General features: G+C 36.8%; 1 protein-coding gene across 5 annotated transcripts in view; it reads left to right on the plus strand.

Annotated features, from left to right (window-relative positions):
• The window catches only part of LOC134541356 (uncharacterized), a 975,422-nt gene that overhangs the window by 425,101 nt on the left and 537,470 nt on the right, over nt 1–12,851 (plus strand). The window contains exon 3 of one of the 5 annotated variants that reach the window (XR_010076613.1): nt 256–318. The exons of the other annotated variants lie outside the window; for them this stretch is intronic. The gene's annotated coding sequence lies outside the window, so the exon portion shown is untranslated. The remainder of the gene's footprint in view (nt 1–255; nt 319–12,851) is intronic. 5 annotated transcript variants of the gene reach the window in all.

The following is a 12,851-nucleotide window of genomic DNA, read 5'->3' on the forward strand; positions in this document are numbered from 1 at the left end:
CGGCGCCTGTTCACTGGACGCTGAATTTTGATGCGTCTCAAATGGGTAACTTGTGGTTGGATACTTATTTGATTGATGATCTCTAATTGCCCAAGATTCCTACATATTAACAGTGATCCAACAGCAGAAGCAGCGCAACGGTATAATTATTTGAATTTTATCATATCACGAAATGAATCCGCGAATTTTTCCTGTCTCTACTTATTACTCACTAACCATGCTAAGTAATACGAATATTTGCTTTGTTTCAGGTAGGTGCATACACCAGCATCTCAAAGGGCTTAGTCCTAAACACTGATGACAATTATTTTACAGCAAGTAAGTCAAGTAGATTAACGATTATGCTAGAATCACAATAGCCGACAAAAGCGACGCAAAAGACAGGAAAATATCGCATTGTTATTGACATCCAGTTTTTAACAGCGTGATGAAACGAGACAAACTACTATTTTAGTTTATTTCCCATGAAATTTTCACTAAATATACAATGGCAATCAATGTGCACAATTTGGTTTTGAGTGACCTGTTTAGGGAAAATTTAATTTATTTAAAATTTTTAACACTTATTCAGAAATGCTTCAATATTCGTTAAAGTCGATTAGGTAGATTTCAAAGAAATACTAACTACAGTTGACGTTACCATGGTGCGACTTTCGGAAAATGTTATATAGTTTTTCGATTCATGGTCAGTAGAATCCAAAACCATAGTCAACACAAAAGTTTATATATAAATACACACACAAATATATAAACACTTTTTGTGATTATTTATATAATCACTTGTTGTGATAACTGTCGCAATTTTTCAGAAATCACTTCCGAACTGATACATCAATGCTGGTAGTGTTAAATCTCGGTCAAGTTCGTTAATGGGCAACATCGGACGAAAATAAGTTAACGACCAATTCCAGACACAAAGCATATGTTTGTGTGTCTTTTTTTCCTAATGATTAGTAGAGAGGCAGGTACTCCGAATTTGCTTACGGGCTGAGATCAAAAATTAAAATTTATTTTGTGTGCCATGTGTGTACACGAAAAAATAAGGGGATGACGATTAAGCATGGGGTGAGATATTATTTTTATATATTGTGGAAATTTTGTATACACATTAACATATTTATTTCTACAGCTAATGTTTCATGCCTTACACAGAAATAAATACACAAGTAGTTCTTTGATTGGTTGTAAAAATTTAACAATGGCACAGTTATGTTTGTCGTCATTTTAGATTTTCTAGAACGATAATGGTCGGGCAAAAAAATAACTTATTTTAAAACTCGAACACTTACCTGTACGCAAAAATTTTTTACTCAACATGTTGATTCACCCAACTTTTGAAACCACTCTTCGCCACTGACGATAAATGTGTTGCTTCGTGCAGTTGGGAAATGGGTCAACAGTGGTACCACAATTTTGGAGCTGTCAAAAAAAAAGGGGGTTGTCTGTAAAGTCGGTTTACGGACGATAATTTTACGTGATAATGTCATAATAAATCATTGATGAAAAATTACATACTTTTTAATTTTCAAATATTATTTACAGTTTTTGCAAATTTAATTTAAATAATTTGTTTAAATATAATCACAAACAATTAGTTATAGAAATCTACTGAAATCAAATCAATGTAAAAAATTGTTAATTTGAAATGACGAAATTGGACAAATAAATCAAAATTTTTAAAATTTGCTGCTTTTAAAAAGCCCGCCTTTACCTGTTTGATATTATAGAATATCTTTTCTCGCACGGTGGTTGTCCGGTTCTTGCACGCTCGGCTCAGGCGGAACGTGACAACGAGTAATGATTTTTTTCGTGCGTGCAGCCCGGCGTTCATCGATTTAATAAGACGTTTATCAAGTAAGTATTTGAGAAGAGTCAACACTGGACACATACTTTGGTCAGGGGGGGGGGGGGGTTGGTTCTTCCTTCCAGGGTCCGGCTTAAAGCGTTCTTTTCGCGTTGTGATGCACAGTTTCGCGAGCGGAGGGGGTGAAAGCCCCTAGCGCGCGGACAACAACCCTTGAGGAATCTCATTAACCGCGGTTGATGAACGACGCCGTATATTATTAGGGGTGGAATGGTGAAGAAGGGAAGAGGCCCGTAGCCAGTAACCCGAGGTTGTTCCACAGGGAGGGGAGTGGTGTAGGGGGGTCGTAGACTCAGAAGGGCTAGCGTGGAAAAAACCCAGGGGAAAGGGGAACCAACCGAAAAGGGGGAAAGACAAAACCTCCTTCTGGAACCCAAGGGAAGTTCTTCAAAAACCGCTGGTGAAGGACTCCTCGTCTTTGCCTTCGCGAAAAGTTCATTAGACCGAGGATAATGGAAAAAAAAAATAGGGGAGGAGAGTTGCGTCCCAAAGAAAACATCTTCTTTAAAACCCTGTCCTCTGAAGGAAACAGCAGCGTAGGCGGACGACACCATAGCCTTCAGAGTCGATTCAAGTGATCAGTGGACTTCCTATAGTCAGGGATGCCAACTTGGGGGTTTTCCCCCCAAATTTGCTGTGAACAAAGCTGCAATGCTGTTTTTTTAGGGGGTAAATTTATTTAGGGGGATTTTTTAGCGGGTACATTATTTAAGAAAAATTTTGAGGGCGTGAATTTAAAGTGAATATCTTGAAAACAAAGTGAAGAAAGAACAGCAACAAAAGTGGCGAAAATAATTTTAGCTCTCAAACAGGGTGTACAATAAAAACTTTAGAGGTTTTTTTTAAATCTAAATCTAGGGGGATTTGAAGTTGGTCCTAGGGGGAACACACTGTAGGAGTTGGCATCACTGCCTATAGTTTCTTGGAAACATTGCACAGCAACGTAAATTTTAAGGTAAAAAAAAATAAAATCTCTATAAACATGCGAAGTTCCGTCGCAGTTAATTTTTTTCTAATCGTTCCTTTTTGGCCCTGGGGGTTGGTACAGCTTATTTCACTGATTTGTAAATGAATTTTCCGAACTTTGAATTACTTTATTTCTATAGTGAATTCCACTTATTTAAAAGTCAGTAAACCACCTGTTGGAAGAAATTTTCGGCTACTTTGATTTCACAGTTCATGCTGATTTCTCTGAGATAATGACGAACTGGGAACCTTAAAAAGTAGCCAGTTAAAATATGGCATCCAAGCGAGAGTGCTGTATAAATTTTAGGAGTCCATTCTGCATGTTATTTAGCTAGAAAATTATTTCTGTATCCACATGGAGATGCTATTTTGTACGCGTGTATGTTTAGAGACAGAACACATGAAAAAATTAGAAAGGGCGATGAAGACCTAAATGAAAATGGCCTATTTCGTTTGTGAGGATCCATCAAAATGATTTCCTGACTGACATTACGCGGAACAAGCATGAATAATTCTATGAAAAAAGAACTAGCCTATCGCCATCACGTAATTTATAATCTAAACATCACTCTTCAATAATCAACCTGAACGATAAAACAAAACAGTATAGTACACAACAACATTCTGAACAACATCATGTGTTGGAAATGTGCATCTAGGAATCGGTCTAAGTGTGTCTCTCGCCGTGTTTACAATAGCGGCGGTCAGTAGTACGAGTGTGTGTCAAAGCGTGTCGGCAGCGTAACGAAAAAAAAAAATATAGTCACACCTTTGCTTTCGCTTCACTAATGCTTGCCACTACACGGCTCAAATCCTTTGTATCTCAAATAGAGATGTAAAATACCCAGGTATATATAATTAAGGGTAAATACCTTGGGTACTTACCCAGGTAAATACCCAAATTTCATAAATACTTGGGTATTTTCATTAAATCAATAATAATTTTAATTTTGTCGAGTTTTAATAATTTCACAAAGCAACATGTTACATACACGATGTTAATGAAAGTATGTTGCAAACTTTAGCAGGTGTTTCCTTATCAAAAACATGGAATAGTTATATGCCACCATTTTTTCCAAGCACAATTCTCACGGGGGAAAAGCAATAGTGTGAAATATTTAGAAAAACCAGACAACTAAATTTTTATTTTGGGGAATAGCGAATAGGGTAACCTGACCTGACCTATTATTATCATTATTTTAAGGTTTTTTTCCCTCCGAAGGTTGGATAATTCAACACACTAAAGATTTATCAAAATATTGTAATTTTACTCCACATCATTTTCCGTACTTTCTCAATATTAACCATTTTAAATTTTTTAACTACAAATTTTCCCTAGAGAATAGTACTACGCAAAAAAAATGGCGTAGTGTAACTCTTAAGACTTGACTTCCTTGTTTTTGGAAGAAGGAATCACCTTTCAAAGTTGTAGCATACTTTCATTAACATCATGCATTCAAAACAAAAAAGCACACAATATTACATAACTAATCATATTTACATTTTTTGTTTTTTAAGTTTCTGTTTTTAATTTATCTTTTTGTTTTTATTTTAATCCATCTGTTATTACTTTACAGTCCTTACTTAAATCTCACATTAATTAACCTACAATGTTATTTAACTTGCACAATATCAAAATAAAAAGTAAACATGTATTTTCAAAATTTTCTAAGAATAGCTGAGAAATTAATTGCATGTTTATTTGTTCTTCACTCTTCATCTGTGCAAAATGGACTAAAAGTTAAAAATATTCCTCGACTAATATTTTTAATACTATTCTTCCAAGTTTAAGTTTGTCTTCATTCACTAACCACTTCACTATCACTTTCACTAGTAAGTTCCAGCTTGTCATCTTCCTGTGTGTCATCTTCCTCTGTGTCATCTTCATCTTCACTGTCAGTTTTGCTGTGGTTCTTGTATGGAGATACCTTATTTCTCTCTCTCTCTTTTTGTTTTCCTTCTGTCTCGGTAGTACTGTTTAGTAATTTCCAGTTATGAGATACATACGTTATCTTGGTAGCATGTAAGGTTGTTAACCTGTTTGTTTTCTTGTCATGAATCCAGCTAAAGGTACTGAATGTTCGTTCTGTAGCAGCTGATGTGACAGGAGCCCCAAGGATTCTTATCGCTACATCAGCTAACACACAAGTTCCACGTAGGCCCATCCACCATAATATTGGGCTCAATTCATTGTTACCCACACCATCCCAAATGAACTGGCGCCTCCACAGTCCTTCTTTATTCCTGTATGTCAGCCAAATCTTGCCGAATCTTCATTACATTCAAGGCCATGTGGTGACCAACTTCACAGATAAAAACCAAGGAATCAACCAATTCTGTTGGTTTCAATTCATTACCTTGTACTGCAGTATTCAAAAGATTTGCTGCTAGGTGAATTTCGCCAATACCAATTTTTTTTTCCGTTTTGAGAATTTTTCCAAAATGTTTCTCTCTTCAGCTTTTTGGAGTGGAGACAGGGGAACTGCTTCATTGAAGGTAGATTCTAACTCTGCAAATACAGTATATACTTTGTGTATCTGGGGGATGTTTGATTCCATTGCAGTTATCATATGTACAATGGGTTTCAAGATGTTAGTGATCTTTTGAACCTGGATCCAGAACACACAGTCATCAAGCAGTCTTCTTTTAATGTTTGGAGCGAGTTCAGCCTCTTCACTAACTGATAATTTCTGGAGAACTGACTTGTTGGCTAAAAAAACTCTGTAAACAAAATAAGCTGCTCCCCCACCTAGTTTTTGCACGTAACTATAACGAAATTCTTTCATTAGAATTTCTCTGAGATTGAATCTGATCAAACAATGCATGTAGTATGTGGCTATTCTTGATTGTCTTAACAATATTAATTACATAAGCCATAAAGTTTTTGACAGATGCACATCCTAAAATGTCGGCGCAGAGAAGATGCAAAAGCTGAGCATATATTTCTGCTATATTTCATTAAAAACTTGAGTGTATTTTTTCACTTTATTTATGATTACTAAATGGTTTTATAAGGTTAATTTAGTAACAGATAAGCATAAAGTTACAGCAATAAAATAATGAATATGCCATATGATTATACGCTTAAAAAGCGATTTTACTTTAAAAACCCTCATTTTGGGTATTTACCAGAGGCAGGGGTAAGTACCTAGGTAAATACCCATTTATAAATACCCTACCCACCGGGTATTTACCCAACTCACAACACTAATCTCAAATCCTAAACGCTGCACTTTTCGTTACGCTCTGATGAATCATCGTCTTGAGACTTACTTAATCGGATTTAAATAAGTTACAAAAATTTAAAAAAAAACCTTACTCCAAAATTACGTAAATAAGAAGCAAGCCACTTAAAATTACATTGGTAGAGACCTGCAAAATTCGCGGATTCATTCGGCGATAGGTTAGAATTCAAACACATATACCTCTTAGATAATTTTGCCATTGGCTTACTGTTCATCTGGACGAATCTCAACCAGTTTATAAACCCTCAACCAAAGAAGGATCGAATCACAGACAAACCAGCTGAGACGACTCACAAGTCGGCAGCCAATGAACTTGCGTTATTTGCCCGAGTGTACAAGGGGTATGTGCAGTCTATACTGAAGGCCATCGAAACAGCGAATTTTGCAGGTCTCTAGATAGACATTGGTGATGAAGACTGTTAAAGTAATTGTTGCGGAATGCTTTTTTTTTTCTCTCTGGCCGATAACGATGGGTACTGATTTTCGGGTGTTCCAAGAGGGTGAATAAAAAAAGAGTTTTTTTTTGGTAAGAGGAGGGTTTTTGAGTGAGATCTGCACGTCACGACCACGTCACTTTTTTGATTAATGGCTTCCGTGGCGGCCTCTACATCGGATGTGCTCCAGGGTCGAAGAGAGGCCGAGGACAACGTACGGTATTTTGATGAAAAAAAAAATAGTCCCTGTGTTGGGGGGGGGGGGGATGGGAGTGATTCGAGGGGGCTTGCCTCTCGAGTTCTCGGTGGTATGCGGTATTATTATTTTTTTTTTGGGGTGGAAGGGGGAGAATGGACAATGAATTGGGGGTCAATAGGGGGGGGGGGAGGGGGGATCGTGATGCTGTGAGCGCTGTTGTCAGTGGGGGTTTTCGAGGGTGTGTTTGGCTGGCATCTGCCGCTGACAGCACTAACCCCCCTCTTCCCCCCCACCCTGAAACCCTTTCCCCATCCCTCGCAAATGAAGTCACTTAGCCGCCGCTGGACCGAACAGCAGACGCACGGTGCGTCACCGCAGATTAAAGGGGATGAAATGTGGGGGTTTTCGGATTGGGTTCCTCCTCCTCTTCCCCCCATTCCACCAGTTAGATCACAGTTATCGGTGACGCTTGCCTTAGCATTGTCCTTTTTATTTTTGACGTGATAAACGCCAGCTGCACGCACGAAAAAATTGTCACGTTCCGCCTAAGCCGAGCGTGCAAGAACCGGCCAACCACCGTGCGAGAAAAATCTTCTATAATATCAAACAGGTTAAGGCGGGCTTTTGCACTAATTTTTCGTGATTGTATTTGAACGAATTATTTAAATTAAATTTGCAAAAACTGTAAATAATATTTGAAAATTCAAAAGTATGCAATTTTTCATCAATGTTTTCCTATGACGTTATCGCGTAAAATTATCGTCCGTAAACCGACGTTACAGGCAACCTCCCTTTTTACCAACCTGCATGTCATCTCACTTTACCGTTATTTTTTGGCTCAATAAAAGCCCCTCTCACACTATCGATAAATATTATAGTTCACCTATGTTAGGCAAGAAATTTGGTGGTGTGATACTGAACGAAATTTAACTCTTATTTGGTTATCCATCAAATGAAATTGTTCAGATGACTTCAAACGTATTTTAAATCTTGTCACACTACCAAAATTTATTAATGCACTATCTAATGCCCGGCATGCGTTACAATGCCGTATTTCATTTGTTTTTGTCATTTGTTTGAAGTACGTACACATATACAAAGTAACTCTTCATTTCTGTTATAATTTTTAATACCTATGAAAAGTCTTGCAAAACGCAGGGCACATGCAATGGATAAAACTAAGGATTTGTAGGGAGTAGCTGTTATCGAGGAAACTCACAGAACAGTTCATATCATTTGCAGTACAATACAATTGTTAGTGACTTAGTTGAAATATTCATCCATCAATTTCTGTTGTATGCGCCCCGCGTTTTTAGTCTTAAATTTTACAAGTATTTTTTATAACTATTAAAATTTTAGTATCACAATTTACAGAATAATCTGTATGGGGTTATAAATCTGCAAGGAGATAGGAAAAATTATTTTATACTTTTTGGTCCCTTTTAAAATCATATTGGAATTTAAAAAAAAAAAAATGTTCGAAAAATTTTACATCTGTGGTTATGAAATGGGATTTCAATGGAGGTAAAACCTTCCAAGGCTAATGTCTGTTTTTTAAAATTTGTTTCTAAGAAATGTGCAGTAGTCTAGTGTTAATAAATCATTTTAATCAAATTTTGGTTTTTGCAGATATTATTCGAAAGTAATTTAAAAAAATTAATTTTATAATTTCAAGCTATTTTGAATTTTTTTCCGTGATAGCGATCGTGATGTTGTTGATATTAATGAAAATAATACCATAAACATTTAACCAGTTGCCGAAGTTAAGGATAATTCTCTTCTGTTACACGTGACCACTGCGCTGTTTTAAAAGCAAACGTAAGTTCTTACAAGATTATCTCTAATTAGTATAAAACCAAGTCGCATTATCCATTTATCTGTTTGCTTTCTTCTTCCCAACTATACAATGATTTTTGATGTCGTTTTCAGCAAACATTTAGTCAGTTTTTTCTTTAAAAAGTATAGAAATCTTTATGTCTTGTAATCAAGTCGTAAAATACGCTTTTAGGGCGCTAACATTACTTACGCTGACTTACACATGACTAATAGGCCTACATCTAACTATGGTGCTACAGAATTGTATGTCTTGTAACAGCCGGCAGAAAAGTCCGCGAAAGCAAATGTCTTTACTCCAAAAGATGTTCCACAGTAACCTTATTTTTTTTAAAAATTGTTTAAATATAATGAGTTATTTGCAAGTCTTTATTTTTATATGGACAGCTACATTTATTTAGCCCTGACGTAAGTTACTTCCAAACAAAATCTGTTTGTGATATTTCATGAGAAAAAAAAGCTGTCAACATTGTTTACAAGAAATTCTTAAGTTATGGCAGTACGTGTTAGCATATACATAAATACTTTTTGAAAGCACCGGAGACTTACGATAAATTTTCACATATAAGTACTAACTTATTAAATTAAATTCTAAATGATGTCACATTAGAATAGTATCCGTGCAAATTCTGGGCGAGTCGTTAGTAAGCTTATATATAAATAATTGAACATAACAAATAAAGAGTTAACAAGTAATTATGTATTTCTTTTGGAAAACAAACTTAATGAAGTTAAGAGTTCAAAAATAAAGTTAAAAATAACAAATATCAACGATAAAATTATTTAGATATTTGTCTACATTATGTTTAGGCATACGTTTGCTAATATAAGTAATCTAAGTAAAATAAATTGCATATTATTAGACTCCTAAACACACGCACACACAGACCCAATAAACATCAAAGTTAGTTTTTTCTTATTGAAATTATTTCTTAGATTATGGGTATGATATTCATTCTTCGTTGAAAAAAAAATTAAACAATATTTTATCATGCTGATAGATAAAAAAAAAATTCTTAGAACTTAACCACAGTAACGTGTTTGGCTCTCGCGAACTTTGGGGTGGAAACCCTTTCTTCCGTCACCCCTTTACAATTTCACTTCAAAAAGCAGTCTGCACGCGAACACGTATATTCCATTCCCGCATTCCCGCAAGAAAACGGATTCCAAAGTCAACTGGATATTCAGAAAGGAACATGTTTGCGAAATGGGTAGTGTGGGTTTGTCAGAGCAAAGGAAGAGTGGGGGAGTTGGGAGTAGCAAGTTTCATCATAACTATATATATATAAAATGCATGTATATATACATGCATTTTTTTATTTTCAAAATAATTCTGGGTTTATTAGTTGCCAAAATATTTTCTTGAAAATCGACAAATGTTTCAAGTGTAAATTTTACAACACGTACCTGTTTAAATAATTGTAGACATTTACATCCAATATCAGTGAATAGAAATGAAAAAAAAAACCGCATGTCCATCTCGTTGATAAGACTGATTACGAAGCTTACAGCAACCAGTATATAAAAAAAATCAACGAATGTTAGGCGAAGAAAATTGTAATAATACCTGAACATTACCACATAGGAGACGGCAGGGTAGAGATGGAAATGACGCAGCAGTGATGCTACGGAATACTCGTAACGCTGCTTGTGTTTGTCTACTCCTCAGTTTTCTTAATTGCAAACGAATGACGCTACCATATTTATTTTATTTAAAGTATCGACAATTTCTTTATTCACGCGGAAAAGAGTTACTGATTTGCTCATTAGACTTTATAAGTATAATTAATCTTTATGTGATTATTATGTTTAAAATTGTAAGAAAGGCATATAGACTTAAGAGGTTAGCTTCATAAGTATAAATTTATTTTTTTGGTATATGAACACTGTGATTTGAAATGTCAAAAAGGTGTGAGATAGACATTATAAGTGTAATTTTTGTTCTATCGGAGTGTTTCTTTTATTTTTTTAATTTGAGATAACACCCGCATTCTTACTGTTCTCTATTATTATCTCTAGTACAATAAAATGATATTAATAATTTATCTCTATACATAATAAACAAGAATTTTTTACTTCATTCGTGCGTGGACTACTTTTTTTTTTAATGTGTATTAGGCCGTTTCTGCTGCTAACCCATTCCCCCGAAAATTCTGCAACGTCTCTGACTCACTTCGTGTTGGTAACCGGAATTGGGGTTTTGCAAAAGGGTTTGGGCGAATAAGGGTGATAACCCACTCCCCCCTCCCACCAACATTCGCCCTAAAAACCCTTCCACGTCTCGGCGGTATTGCGCCCTCTGGCGCCAACCGCAACGATTTCCTTCTGCCCCTTGGAGGGGGGGATCGCCCAGCAGAGAGCTGTTCGGCGGGAATTTTTTTTTCCCCCTGCCCCGTCGTGTGGGTTGGCAAAGGCTCGGTCGAGGGGAGAAGGGAAAGGAGTGGAAATTCTTTCCAACTGCGAGGTCTGCCAAAATAAAAAAAATAAATAAATAAAATAAAAAATTGGAAAAGAATCCCATCTCCGGATGCGATGCAAGACGTAGGCTACCAAGGATCTCTGGATGCGCGCCGACCCGAAGAAAAAGAAGAAGAAGAAAAAAAGGGCGGGAAACATTACGTTTCCGTCGTAGAAGGACATCCAGCCCTCCGAGAATGGGTTAAGTGGGGCGAGAAGTAAAACAGGGTGCCTCGCTGTGAAAACGGAACCAAAAAATTTCGTCCGCACACCAATTCCAGAAATGTGGGAAAAAAATTTTTTTCCAAAGAACTTTTCTTTGAAGTAAAAACTACTCGCAGCCGGTAGAGTTAGTCGAGGACATTACTGAACGGAGCGTAAGGGTTAGAATTCGTGTCTTCAATTAAGGAAAATGGGAAGTTCTGAAACGACCTTTGGGCAAGCGTCTGTGCTCTAGTACCTAGTGTTATCGTTTTACTCATTATTTTATAATTAGGGACCGGAATAATTCGCGGGTTCAATGACCTCCAGGATGAACTCCATAGTTCCACGTACACTCGGTCAAATGTCATCCACTCATTGGCTGCTGTCTTGTGAGACATCCCAACGTAGCAGCCCGTGATTCGATAAAGCTTTGGTTGGGCGTTTCTCATCGGCCCAGAGTCATCCAGGTGAGTTGTGAGCCAATAGCAGAGGCAGCACTGAGGTATATCTATTTGTATTTTAACCTATCGCGAAATGAATTCGCGAATTTTTCCGGTGTCTAGTTATAATGTCCTTTTTCAAAGTGAAACTTTCTTTGAGTAAAATTTCAAGGCTCAATTTCATTGCGATGCTTTCGTGAAACATTAAATGTGAAACGAGTTCTGACGCCAGTAGGTTGCGGACGGTGCAGAGAACTTTACTCCACGTGGCGACGTGCGGATCAGGTTGAACCCCGCCATGCTGCAGGGATAGGCGGGTTCCTGCCTGACTGGCTGGCGTATAGTAAGGGAGTATTTGGGCAGAAGGAAGCACAACTGGGTTTGAGCTTATTTCTAAGTGAGTAATAATTTTGTTTAGTCGTGTTTATTTAGAAAATTGTCTTATTTCTCTCTTTCTCTCTCTCTCCGACGATGTAACGAGTCGAGTTTTTAAGATCGCCAAAAAAAAATTTCACTTAATATCACGTGTACTGAGTTACACGCGCTATTTTCTTTTCAAAATTTATTTAAAAACAAGTGTTTGGTAAAATTTAGATCCACAAAACGTAATTAAAAAATAGTCAGTCATGGGGACTGTCAACAGAAGTGAAAACTCAAAACTTAGTTTTTAAATGTGTAATATGTAGAGGCCGGAAAAATTCGCTGGTTCAATGACCTCCAGGATGGACTCCAATATCCTCTACACACTCGGGCAAATGCCAACTGTTTCATTGGCTGCTGACTTGTGAGTCGTCTCGACTGGGTGGCCTGTGATTCGACACTTCTATGAGTGAGGGTCTCTAATTGGCCCTCAGTCCTCCAGGTTAACAATGGACCAATGGCAGAAGCAGCACTAAGGTATAATTATTTGAATTTTAGCATAGCACGTAATGAACCCGCGAATTTTTGAGGTCTCTAGTAATATGACATCATTTCTACGTCAATTGTACGTAAGAAAATTATTTTGGTATTATATCAGTACTATGTCAGCATGATATCATTTATCCTTACATCATTTTTTTTAGTCACAACAGATGTCAGTGGTATGTAAAAATTACGTAAAAAATCATTACCTAGCTATGACTTACCAGTGATGTCAGACCTAGGTCATGTATTCACGTGGTCAAATTAACTTCACTCACTGCTACTACAACATGTCGGTGACGCGAA

This window comes from Bacillus rossius, chromosome 18 (assembly GCF_032445375.1).
Source record: "Bacillus rossius redtenbacheri isolate Brsri chromosome 18, Brsri_v3, whole genome shotgun sequence".
NCBI classification, from domain to species: Eukaryota; Metazoa; Arthropoda; class Insecta; order Phasmatodea; family Bacillidae; genus Bacillus; species Bacillus rossius.